Raw genomic sequence first — 13,984 nt, 5'->3', positions numbered from 1 at the left:
GGAGAGTATGCCATTGGCATGCAATGGGAATAAGCGGAGTTCTTGGTTGGGGAACTCCGGTTGCGCATGCGCGAGTGATAGACTGCGAACCTCATAGGGCTATTGTGCAAAGCAGGGAGGGCGAGCGTGCTCTGAGACTTGCGCATGCGCAAGGAGACTATACCATTATAAACGGGGTTGTTGGTTCGGAAAACTCCGGTTGCGCATGCGCGAGTGATAGACTGCAAACCTCATAGGGCTATTGTGCAAAGAAGGTGGGCGAGCTCTGAGACGTGCGCATGCGCAAGGAGAGTATGCCATTGGCATGCATGAGAGTAAGCGGGGTTGCTGGTTGGGGATCTCCGGTTGCGCATGCGCGTGCGATAGACTGCGAACCTCATAGGGCTATTGTGCAAAGGTGGGCGAGTTCTGAGACTTGCGCAAGCGCAAGGAGAGCATGCCATTGGCATGCAATGGGAATAAGTGGAGTTCTTGGTTGGGGAACTCCGGTTGCGCATGCGCGAGCGATAGACTGCAAACCTCATAGGGCTATTGTGCAAAGAACGGTGGGCGAGCCAGCTGTGGGACTTGCGCATGCGCAAGAACAGTAAGTCTTTGGCATGCAGTGAGAGTAAGCTAGGTTGTTGGTTCGGGCAGTTTGGTTGCGCATGCGCAGACTCCAAACCTCTTAGGGGTATGGGTTGTGAGTTTTCCGGGCTATATGGCCATGTTCCAGAAGCATCCTCTCCTAACGTTTCGCCTGCATCTATGGCAGGCATCCTCAGAGGTTGTGTTGGAAATTAGGCAAGTGGAGTTTATATATATATATCTGTGAAATGTCCAGGGTGGGAGAAAGAACTCTTTTGTCTGTTGGAAGCAAGTGTGAATTGATGATCGTGATTAGCATTGAATAGCCTTGCAGCTTCAAAGCCTGGCTGCTTCCAGCCTGAGCGAATCCTGAGTCCATGTGTTTCAGAAGTAATAATTATAAGGAGACAGAGGGACGGATTCTGGCAGCCATTAGAACAAATGCCATCAATGCCAGAATCGAAAAGTCGAGGACAGATCCCAAGTTTAGACTCTGCAACGAAGCAGATGAAACAATAGATCATATCCTCATTTGCTGCAAGAAGATTGCGCAGACAGACTACAAGCAGAGGCATGACACCGTTGCTCAGATGATTCATTGGAACTTGTGCCACAAATACCATCTGCCTGCGACAAAGAACTGGTGGGATCACAAGCTGGAAAAAGTTACAGAAAATGAACACGTCAAGCTACTCTGGGACTTCCAGATTCAGACAGACAGAGTATTAGAGCACAATACTCCTGATCTCATGATTGTGTTAAAAAACAAAGTATGCATTGTTGATGTTGCAATCCCAGTCGACAGCGGATTGAAGAGAAACAACTGGAAAAGCTGACACGGTATGAGGATTTAAAGATCGAACTGTAAAGACTCTGGCACAAGCCAGTCAAGGTGGTCCCAGTGGTGATCGGCACACTGGGCGCAGTGCCTAAAGACCTTGGCCTGCACTTAAATACAATCGGTGCTGACAAAATTACCATCTGCCAGCTGCAAAAGGCCACCTTACTGGGATCTGCACGTATTATTCGCCAATACATCACACCATCCTAGACACTTGGGATACAACAGCCAGCAGAGTGATCTTGTTTGCTGTGGATTCATCTTGTGCTTCAAATAATAATAATAAACTTTATTTATACCTCACCACCATCTCCCCAAAGGGGACTTGGGGCGGCTAACATGAGGCCAAGCCCAAAATTACAACAAAATAAAATACAAAGAAGCAAAAATACCATCAAAATAAATACATAACAAAATAAAATAAAATAAACAGTTCCAAAATGATATTGGAGAGAAATGGAACAATGTGTCCAGCATATCACTTCCCAACAAACAATGTGTCCACCATATCACTTTCCAACAAAGAATTTCCCTAGGCAGGAAGCAGCCAGGCTTTGAAGCTGCAAGGCTATTCAATGCTAAATAAGATCATCAATTGCAACATTCACACCTGCCTCCAGCAGACAAGAGTTCTTTCTCCCATCCTGAATATGCCACAGATAAACCCCACTTGCCTAGTTTCCAACAGACCTCACAACTTCTGAGGGTGCCTGCCAGAAATGTGGATGAAACATCAGGAGAGAATGCTTCTTGAACATAGCCATACAGCTGGTAAAACTCACAGCCTCAAAAAAAAAAAAACCTCGTGGCTTATTAAAACAGGAAATGGAACGTGGCCAAGCAAAGGGAAGGAGTGTGGATATTACTCATACTCATGGGGGTATTGTGCAAAGAAGGGCGGGCAGGAGAGCGAGCGCTGGGGCTTTTAAGCGCATGGGCAAGGGGAGTCTGCTTTTGGCTTGCAACGAGACTAAGCGAGGTTGCTGGTTCGGGCAACTCTGGTTGTGCATGCGCCGTCGCGCATGATAGCCTCCAAACCTCATAGAGCCGTAGCAAACTACTGGAAGCAAGAGCGAGCTTGTGCTCGAGCTCGCTCCAAAGCCCTGCCTTTTTTTCCCCGAGGCTGCTCTCTCTCTTGCTAGTGTGCCTGTTTTCCCTTGCTAGGGAAGCGATGCGAGTGTACTCTCGCAGTTGGCAGAATTCAACTGTGAGCGTACGCTCGCATCCCTGCCCTCTGCAATGGAAAACAGGCACGCTAGCAAAAGAGAGAGCAGCCTCGGGGGGAAAAAAGGTGGGGCTTCGGAGCAAGCCCGAGCGCAAGCTTCCTGTAGTTTGCTGCGGCACGAGGGTATGCTCGCAACGCTGCCCTAGCAAAGGGAAATAGGCGGAGAAAGAGGCGGAGCATCACTCGTGCTGGCTTAGTTTGCTCTCGCAAAATCCTAGTTTGCTACGGCTCATAGGGCTATTGTGCAAAGAGCGAGCGAGCGCTGGGGCTTTTAAGCGCATGCGCAAGGAGAGTGTGCCTATGGCATGTAATGAGAGTGAAGGAGGTTGATTTTTTTTGCTCAACGGAAATGAATTTACGGGAAGATCATGTGACTTTGGGGAAACTATTGGACACGTGCGCAGGACTTAAAAATAAAAGGAGTATAAATGACCTCATGCTTAAGATTAAGGAAAAGAAACTGAGGATTTGGGCGCATCTACATTGTAGAATTGATTCAGTTTGATCCCACTTTAACTGCCATGGCCGAGTGCTATGGAACCTTGGGAATTGCAGTTTGGCGAGGCACCCAGCACTCTTTGGTACAGATGGCTAAATATCTCCCAGGATTCCACAGCAGTGTGCTCAAACTGTGTTAATTCTACAGTGTAGATGCACTGCTCGAAAATGTGGGTGTATTGACATTTTCTAAGTTGTGGCAGGGAAAAGGTAAGAGGGAAATGAATCCATCCTGAACTTCAGCATTGTTTTGGATGGTCTAGTTTAGGCCTGGGAAAACCATCCACAGCTTGAAAATATTCCAGTTTCCTCACCAAAACGGGAAATTTTGCAATTTTGTATAAGGGGCACCATTTCACTATTGGAAAGTCCATCATCTATTGGAAATTGCAGTGCACCATAACTTTATTGAAAAGGAAAAAATGATGTCACCTCCGTTTGGCAAATGTGAATCTCTATGAGCATAGAGACCACTTGAAAACCACGTCAAGAATAGTGTGACCTTGTTGGAAGTCAAACCTTAAGACAAGTGATAGCCATACAACATTAATGGAATAGCACACAGGTAGCTCAGCTGTTAAACTGAGGAACCATGTCTTTAAACAGCCAAAGCCCCTACAAAAAATATATCTGGTTAGCAGAGGAAGGTTGTAGAATTTGCAGTTGTAATTTGCTGTTGCCCAAAATTATATACACTCCCTTAAAACATGCACTCAAGAGACAAAACAAAGTAGCCTTCTTTGAAAAATAACATACCTTGTTTACTAACAAACTTGTATATATTCAGTATACCCCCACATAGTCTTTTAAGTGTCTTTAAGCAGTTTACCTGTCTGAACGTATTCTCTATGAACCATCAAGGACATTAAGATCTTCTGGAGAGGTCCTGCTCTCAGTCCCATTTATTTATTTATTTATTTATTTATTTCTTGCACTTATTGACCGCCACTCTCAGCCCTAAGGGCGACTCGTGGCGGTGAACAACAACACAGAGAAAGACAGTGTACAAAGAATCACGACAATACATACACACTACTACTACCTAACATATACTTATGCTAAAAATCCGCTTCGTCTAATCCTGGGGTCATAGTCGCATCGTAGTCATAATCCATTCCAGAGTTGATCCAATGATACCACTCAGTTGAAGGCTTGCTCGAAGAGCCATGTTTTCAGGCTTCTACGGAAGGCCATCAAGGAGGGCGCCTGTCTAACTTCAGCAGGGAGGGTGTTCCACAACCGGGGGGCCACCACCGAGAAGGCCCGCTCTCTCGTACCCGCCAAACGTGCCTGTGAGGCAGGCGGGACTGAGAGAAGGGCCTCCCCGGACGATCTCAAGGTCCTCGTGGGCTCGTAGGCCGAGATGCGGTCTGCAAGGTATTTTGGGCCGGAACCGTTTAGGGCTTTGTAGGATAACACCAGCACCTTAAATTGGGCCCGGTAGCAAATCGGCAGCCAGTGGAGCTGGGACAGCAGGGGCGTTGTATGCTCTCTGCGCCCTGCTCCTGTTAACAACACCTTTGCAAGCGCGTTTGGTGGGGACGAGAGACAGGGCCTTCTCTGTGGTGGACCCTCGGCTATGGAGCTCTCTCCCGAGCGAGATTAGATCTGCCCCCTCCCTCTTGTCCTTCAGGTTATGGAACGAAGCATTCCCAGAATAATGGCTGAGACTGATTACAGACCAAAGTGAGTGACCACATATGCGGACTGAGCTGAACATGATTTTACCTTGGCGATTTGGTATATTTGTATTTGATCTATATGTATTTTAATCTTGTATTGTTGTGTGATGTTTTAACTTGTATTAGTAGCGTTGAATCCTTGCTGTAAGTTGGTCTGAGTCCCTCTACGGAGGTGAGAAGGTCGGGATATAAAAGTTTTAAATAAATAAATAAATAAATAAATAAATAAATAAGCATATCTGTAGTCACTAAAGTCCATGAGCTCACACATCCGAAACTATGGACTTCTCATTTAAGTCCATAAGCATACTGAACGCAAAAAGGAGTCCTGAGTTTGCACATGCTCCGTACAATCACTCCCACATCAAAGAGGTAAGTCAAACTGGAAAATCAAAGTTACACATAGAATGCAGGCTAATAATTGTATATATATTAATAAACAGTTAGTGGAGACTTGGAAGGTTGCTATTTCCAACGTTGACTACCCCATCGCATACAATGGGACTTGAACCAATATTGGTATCCATTGGCCTCCCAGAACCAGATCCCAGTATATGCCAAGGTCCCCGTTTGCATTTCGTATTTTTCTTTTTGGAAACCATCCTTTTTAAAGATTAATACTGTAAAGAGACTATCATTAAGGGAGGTACAGAGGAAGCCAAGCTGCTTACCTGAGGTCATCCATCCAGCCTAGTATTATCCACCCTGATGGGCAGTGGCTATATGGAGTGACTCGATACGTCAGGAATATGACCTGGGGCCTGTGGCTTACTGAATATGTACTGTTGGGCTTTTGTCCCTTTCTTTAGTATTAAATCTTTAGTCAGTTGGGTTACTGTGCATTTTCTTTGCCCACATCAATGACAGGCATCCTCAGAGGTTGTGAGATCTGTTGAAAACTAGGCAAGTGAGGTTTATATATCTTTGGATTGTCAAGGGTGGGAGAAAGAACTCTTGTCTGCTTGAGGCAAGTATGAATGTTTCAATTGGCCAGCTTGATTAGCATTTGATAGCCTTGCAGCTTCAAAACCTGGCTGTTTCCTGCCTGGGTGAATCCTTTGTTTGGAGTTGTTAGCTGGCCCTGATTGTTTTCTGCCTGGATTTCCCCTGCTTTTTGAGTGTTGCACTTTATTTACTGTTCTAATTCTAGAGGTTTTTTTTTTAATATTAGTAGATAGATTTTGTTAATTTTCATGGTTTCCTCCTTTTTGTTGAAATTGTCCACGTGTTTGTGGATTTCAATGACTTCTCTGTGTAGTCTGACATGGTGGTTGTTAGAGTGGTCCAACATTTATATTTTTAGTAAGTTTATTTCACTTTTGTTTTCTGGTCGCTTCTGGAGCGACCAGAAAACAAAAGTGAAATAAATTTACTAAAAATAACCTGACACTGAGCTTCTAAGCTTGTTGATCGAAAGGTTGCAGGTTCAAATCCAGGGAGCGGTGTGAGCTCCAGCTCTCAGCCCCAGCTTCTGCCAACCTAGCAGTTCGAAAACATGCAAATGTGAGTAGATCAATAGATACCACTTCGGCAGGAAGGTAACGATGCTCCATGCAGTCATGCCGGCCACATGATCTTGGAGATGTCTACGGACAACGCCAGCTCTTTGTCTTAGAAATGGAGATGAGCATCACACCCCAGAGTTGGACACGACTGGACTTAATGTCAGGGGAAAATCTTTACCTTTTCCTAATGTTCAGGTGGTTTCCTGTAATTTGAATCCATTCAGAAATACAAAAAGAAAAAAAAGGAAATATTAACAATCCATCTATATAAATAAAAATGTAATGTTCGTTTGTGGGATGAGCATAACTCAAAAACCACTGGACAAATTGACACCAAATTTGGACACAATACACGTATCAGGCCAACAAGTGACCATCACTCATAAACCACTAAAAACACAGCAGAAGAGACTTTAAAAGCCAAAAAATAAAAATAAAAAATACATTGCAACGCATTCGCAAAACCACACAGACACACATATATGCACATATACACAAAAATATACACGCATATACATACACAAAACACATATATACAGACTGGGCTACAGCAACGCGGGGCACGGGACAGCTAGTAATATATAAAACCCAACTACAACAACTATAACATAATTAATATAAACTTTATTCAGTAAACACATTATAGATATATACAGTAATTACTAGAACTACTCTACAAGCCTTGCACTCATTGCCTGTTGATTTCAACTTCTAATTTTCTTCTCCCTTTAGGTAGCACTAATCTTCTACCATGCTTTAAGTGTCCTGACTAAAAGCCCATAAAATACATTCAAATCCCTTAGCATTTCCCTATATGTGCCCGCCTAAGGAGTAAGATCTGCTGGAAAGGGCTGTCCTCAGTGTCCCATTGGCCATATCAGTCCACTATGGGAGGATGTGGGAAAAGGCCCTTCCCATAGTTTCCCTTGAAGACCTAAATTATGGTGTCAACACTGGCTTAATTTAGGCATTATATAAAGATATGTTAGACATCCCTTGGTATCTAAGATAATTAAGGATATGATTTCAATTTATTTTTTAAAAAATTAACTCTGTTTTAAGTTATTTAATATGGTTTTATTTTATTGGCATTTTGTCGTGTCCTGACACGACAAAAAATGGCATTATAATAATTATTGTTATTCTAATTAATTGACTAGTTATTTTTAAAGTGCTGCTATTATTTTAATATTGCCAGTCACTTTCTGCTTATTTGTTGTTGACAATAGTTCTTCCAACATGTTTTATTGTATTTATATATATATTACTTTTTAGCTGTCTTGAACTTTTAAAGAATGATGCTGCTTTGGTAGTTGGCCCAATCTTGATTGCCTTGTTACTTTAACACAAAAACAATTAATAATTATTGCCAGGACAAGACATTCAGAAAGTGTTCCTGAGTAAACAGAGTAAACAAAGCAACCAGATCAAGCAGCTGCTATTAAGTTGGGGAAAACTCCAGCTATCATTTTGGTCTCCGTCCTTGAATAATTTTAGTTGTGGACTTGGAGGGTTGACGTCTTTAGCTTTTCATCATTTCTAGATGCTTACAACATGAAAATGTCAGGGTTTTGTGCACTTAGCTGTTCTCATTGTAGACAGCCCTTCATATCCACCCATTCAACTACCCACAGCTTGAAAATGTTCAATAAAACAAAATCAAAATCACAAGCCTTGATTTTGCTACCTTATATAACACTGTTTCTCAACTTGGGGGTCGGGACCTCGGGGGGGGGGGTGTAGCAAGGGGTGTCAGAGGGGTCGCCAAAGACTATCAGAAACCACAGTATTTTTTGTTGGTTGTGGAGATTCTGTGTAGGAAGTTTGCCCCAATCCTATCATTGGTGGGGTTTAGAATGCTCTTTGATTGTGAACTATAAATCCCAGTAACTACAACTCCCAAAAGTGAAGGTCTATTTTCCCCAAACTCCACCAATGTTCACATTTGAGTATATTGAGTATTCGTGCCAAGTGTGGTCCAGGTCCATCATTGTTTGAGTGCACAGTGGTCTCTGGATGTAGTTGAACTACAACTCCAAAACTCAAGGTCAATGCCCACCAAATCCTTCCAGTATTTTCTGTTGGTCATGGGAGTTCTGTGTGCCAAGTTTAGTTCAATTCCATCGTTGGTGGAGTTCAGAATGCTCTTTGATTGTAGGTGAACTATAAATCCCAATAATTACAACTTCCAAATGACAAAATCAACCCCCCCCCCCAACCCCACCAGTATTTAAATTTGGCATATTGGGTATTTGTGTCTAATTTGGTCCAGTGAATGAAAATACATCCTGCATATCAGATATTTACACTACGATTCATAACAGTAGCAAAATTACAGTTATGAAGTAGCAACGAAAATAAAGTTATGGTTGGGGTCACCACAACACGAGGAACTGTGTTAAGGGGTCGCGGCATTGGGAAGGTTGACTGTTATATAAGTAACACTATTTTACGACACCATTGTATATAATGGGACTTGAGCATCCATGTATTTTGTTATTCACAGGTGGTTCTTGAATCAAAGCCCAATAGATACCAATAACCCACTGTACTTTGTGATGTTTTTCCTTTGTTTGCAAACTCTTTCTTTGTCTTTGATGTTTGTATGGAAAGTTGCTTCGTGACATATACGCTGCTGTTGGCAAGAGCTTGCATGCAACCATGCATGTATGCTGGCTGTAAGAACTGATCTTTTGACCACTCATTTGTTGTATGTTTTCATATTATTTATGACTTATGGTAACCCTAAGGTAAACATATCGTGAGATTTTCTTGGAAAGATTTGTTCAGAGCAGATTTGCCGTCGCCACATAGTGAGAGATCAACCAACGGATCTACAGAGCTGAAAAGGGATTCGAATTCTGATCTCCGAGTCGTAGGCTAATCTTCAAACAATGCACTGTGCTGGCTCTACTCTAGAGTATTGAGAGTCAAAAATAGAAAGAAAGAAGGAAATTGTCTCCACCACGGATTATAAATATTTATAAAATATGTTATCAGAGTCAATAATAAAAGTTTATTTTGCAGGAAACAGCCAAAATGGTAGCATAGGTGTCAATAGTTTTCCACAACACATTTACAAACTCTTCATGTATGTACACTTCAGTCACAGTGTTATTGAGAAATCAGACAAACCCTCTCCCCCCCTCAACAATATGAATGATATAAAATATATAAATGATGAGGCATATCTCCAATGGAAAATATAGCCAGTCACATGGGCATTTCTAATTGCTCTAAAAAGTAACATTTCTATACAATTCCTTAGAAATTCCCCAGAACGTTAACTCATCTCACCCTTGCTTCACCCTCACCCAGAGGAAATCATCATAATCCACTTTCCTTTATCTATCTGGCATGATATGATCAAGGCTAGCCCTGAGAACACTGCCTTATCTATATCACCTATCCAGACTTCCTTTGTGAATCCTCCATTGTATGCAACTGTGCCTTGAACCTTTTGTCCATCAGCTGGCACCTCCTTTGCTTAGCTATCATTGAACCATCAGGATCCATCAAACATGCATCAAACGACATTCCACCCAGACTTACTCATTTTCTGGAAAGTTTCTGGAAAGGACTCAGAACAGACACAAGACTTCAAATGCATGTTTATTAAATTCCCCATATCACTGCTGACTGGCTCAGAGGTAGCTGAGGCCTATGAAGTCAAGGAGGACAAGGATTTTAAGTGGGGGGGGGGTTTGAGACAATGGGAATGTTTTGGGTAGATCTGTTATCGGGGAAACAGGCAGTGGTTTTCATGAAAATCGGCCAGGGATTGACTCTGAAAATAATGTGGAGGAGACAGGAGGGTTACAGATAACCCAGCATTTACAGATCAGACGGGATAGTACAAAACAGATACAAATCCAGTGTTCTCAGAGACTGAAATATAAACAGTGGGAACCCAGGTGTGAGAAAGAGTGATGTCATGGGCCAGAGGTAGTATTCTTAAGCAATTTGAGTCAATGTTCGGTGGGGAGATCAACGTTGGATTTTCATGTGTCAAGTTCCATGCCCCTTGTTTAGATTACAAATATTGTTTCAAGTTTTAAGCCTTTGGGATTATAGTCAAGTTCAAGTATCGAGCCTCTGGATTATGGTCAGGTTCATATTTTCAAGTTTTGGGATAATTCTAGTTTAAGTGCAACAACCCTTGGATTACAGTTTCTCGCTTTTGCCTGAAGTGATTTTTTGTATTCCTATTCAGTGTTGGTAATTGATTTTTGTTAAACTTCTGGAAATCTAGCTACTGGATGTATTTTGAAATTGCTTTTATATTATACTAGCCGCCCCCTGCCATGCGTTGCTGTGGCTCACATGGGGGTTTTGTGTGGGAGGTTTGGCCCAATTCTATCATTGGTGGGGTTCAGATTGCTCTGTGATTGTAGGTGAACTATAAATCCCAACAACTACAACTCCCAAATGACAAAATCAATTTTTTTGAGTGAAGGACATACATTGGGTTGTTAGGTGTCTTGTGTCCAAATTTGGTGTCAATTCATCCAGTGGTTTTTGAGTTCTGTTAATCCCACAAATGAACATTACCTTTTTATTTATATAGATACACGTTTCTTAATAAATATACTATTCTTGTTCATCTGTGTGGTGTTTGGGTGAAAAAGGGATCAAGTAGGCAGCTGGACTACAACAGAGGTAGAAGCTGACTCCTGTCTCTTCCAGTGAGGCTGTGGATCCTATCTGGCACTCTTCAGGATAAATGGGAAACCTGCTTGGCAATTTCCAATTGTTCTATACTGCTTGTTTCTGTCAGATATAAATAAACCCATGTGTTTACAGTTGGGATATGTCAGTACTTTGAAGTGCTTTCTCCACTGACATCTCTGGCCATTGAGATTAATCCTCTGGTTTTGCCTTCCAACCTGTCTGTGTCTGATTTGGCTTTCAGTATTAGCTAGACCCTCTGGGCTCCCCGAACCCACAATTTTAGCGGAGCTGAAATTGCACAACAAATTGGAGGAAGAAATCTAAGCTTTATTTTTAATGCAACAAAACTTTCTTTTCCTTTCCTCCAGCTATAGTTTTTGCATTTGTTGAGAGAGAGTTTGTTCTCTAGACATCTTCATATCTTAGCAAACCCAAAATCACATTATCTCTGCTAATGAGAAGTCTTTTCCATGGCAACTGGCAATTTTGGAAAATTAACAGAAGGGAAATAATAAGATCGCTGCTGTTTTAGTTAGTGGATGTTAGCTATTGGCGCTGTGCTGATCTCCCTGCAAGCTCTGGTTTGTGAAGAAGCCCATCTGAACACTCGAATAAACAAACACATAATTCCAGACTGGAAGCAGAGGAAGAAGAAGAAACCAATTTAACAGGGAAGACAAAAATGCACAAAAAACAGCTTAGCTTAGCAACCGAAAATGCTTTGGGTAGCAACCACAGGATCTGATGGTTTTTCAAACACTATGGATGACATTTGGAAGCACTTATGACTGTAATATTGGGGGTCATAGCCCATAGACGTTATCATTTCTCTTCCCTAGTGAAGCCTCCACAAACAGATGTCTTACATGTTGGGAACCCTCTGGAACAGTGGTGTGTGGTCTGCAGAGGGAAGACACCCAAGAGATGTTGAAGCAGGGACTGTAGTGGGGGGGGGGGGGGATGTCCAGATGAAAACCCTATTATTTATAGAGCAACTAAACATATAATTCTGCCAACCTAGCAGTTTGAAAACATGCAAATGTGAGTAGATCAAGGCCCTGCTCTCGGTCCTGCCTGCGTCACAAGTACATTTGGTGGGGACGAGAGACAGGGCCTTGTCAGTGGTGGCCCCTCAGCTGTGGAACGTCTTCCTACAGATATTGAGAGACATGAGGGAAGCCTCCCAAGGATGGTAAAAACATCCGGGCATCCACTGGGCAATGTCCCTGTAGATGGCCAATTCTCTCACACCAGAAGTGACTTGCAGTTTCTCAAGTTGCTTCTGACACACACACGCACAAACAAACCCCTTATTGATCCTGAGATTATTAAAGCAGATAATCCATATTATCTGCTTTGAACTGGATTATATGAGTTTATGCTGCCGTATAATCCAGTTCACAGCAGATAATCCGGATTTTATATGGCAGTGTAGATCCAACCTAGATGGGGCCTCAATCTCCAGTACTTCACAAATGATAAATCAAGCCACTTATACAGGTCCTGTGGATATCGAGTCGTACTGTATAAGAATATTGGAGGTCAGTGAACTAAAAAGTCATTTTTGGATGCATTTGGAAGAAATCTTCAAGTGGCCCTTGGCTTTTGATTCCTTATTCAAGGCTTACCTGACTTGATTGTTTCTGTTTAAGTCATGAGTGTACTGTTAATTTTGAATAAAAGGTTTGCTGAAACCTGTTGAACTTTTTTTGGTAGAGGAACCTGTTCCTATTTTCTCTGTGTTATTTTTGCTATATTATCTGTTAAAGAAGTAATGCCTGGGAACCCCTCTACTTCCTTAAATGAAGCAAACCTATATTCACTACTGAAGGGCATCTTGGGTAAGGGAAAGGTTATGAGCTCAGTGGAGAAAACACAGAAAATTAATTCAACAGACCAAGCAGAGCTGTGAAGTCTTGGCTCTGCCTTTTCCTCTCCTCTGCTTAATTCCCCCTATTTATAGGTTTTCCCAATAGTATAGATACCTTCCTTTGTATTAGTTTTTGGGTGGAGCATAAAACACCCCTCAGAGGCCAATCTTAGTTGCGCTATTCCATTTCCCTGTATAGAGCTCTTTTGCTGGACTCCTCCCTTTTCTACAGTCACTAAAGGCTTGGGCATTGTCTGGTATCCTAGGCCCAAGCAATCCAAAAACAGGCATTCTTAGTGCCTGCATTCAGCAGTATTTTTATTCCATCAGTCCAAAGGACAACAGAAGCTTATGACCAGCTTAAGCTTCACAAGAAAGAAGATTGAAACAGTTCATAACCATCACTTTGCACCAGAGGCAGAAGACTCCAGAGAGATGACTGCAGCCAGCAAAGGCTCCTTTTTTAATGTATTGTTTTAAGTTACCATATGATAGCCCCAGGTGGAGTTAACCCTTTATTCATCCTGTTAGCAGTAAACTCATTTTGATTATCTTTTCACCTTGCTGAAAGTGCCTCTGTCTGTTAGGAGTCTTAATCTTAACAGAAGGGATCCAGATAGCCTCTGAGTAAAGCCAGACACTCTAGTTTTCCCATAGGATCAGGCATGTCATCACGAGAGCAAATGCCCACCTTTAGACTCCAAGAGGATTTCACTCTTCCCTTGTAGGTGGCAATGTGGTACTGCTGGAATAAACCTATAATGGCACAGCACGGCTTCCTCTTCAAGCATTGTAATAGATTAAAAGTAGTCAGCAAACTATCTGCAAGCCCATAACAATATTCAGTTTCCCTCCCTTTACCCATCTTGGTATTGTTCATGTTAAATAAAACTGTGTTTTGATTTAATTTTTGCCCATACATCCTTGTGTTCATTTGCCTATGCGGTAGAAGTTTGATTTTATTGTCCAGAACCTGTTTGATAGTGACTTTTTGTCTCAAACAGACAAAGCAGGGCTGTTCTTTTCCTACAGTGGAAGAATTTGCTGGATCACACTCATTTTTTTGCCCGAGCTCTTCATTGTGCTGAGCAATTGATCCTCTTTTCAACAGTGAGTCCCACTGAG

The sequence above is a fragment of the Anolis sagrei genome, chromosome 4 (genome assembly GCF_037176765.1).
Source record: "Anolis sagrei isolate rAnoSag1 chromosome 4, rAnoSag1.mat, whole genome shotgun sequence".
Taxonomy (NCBI): domain Eukaryota; kingdom Metazoa; phylum Chordata; class Lepidosauria; order Squamata; family Dactyloidae; genus Anolis; species Anolis sagrei.
Note: the sequence above shows the minus strand (reverse complement) of the source record.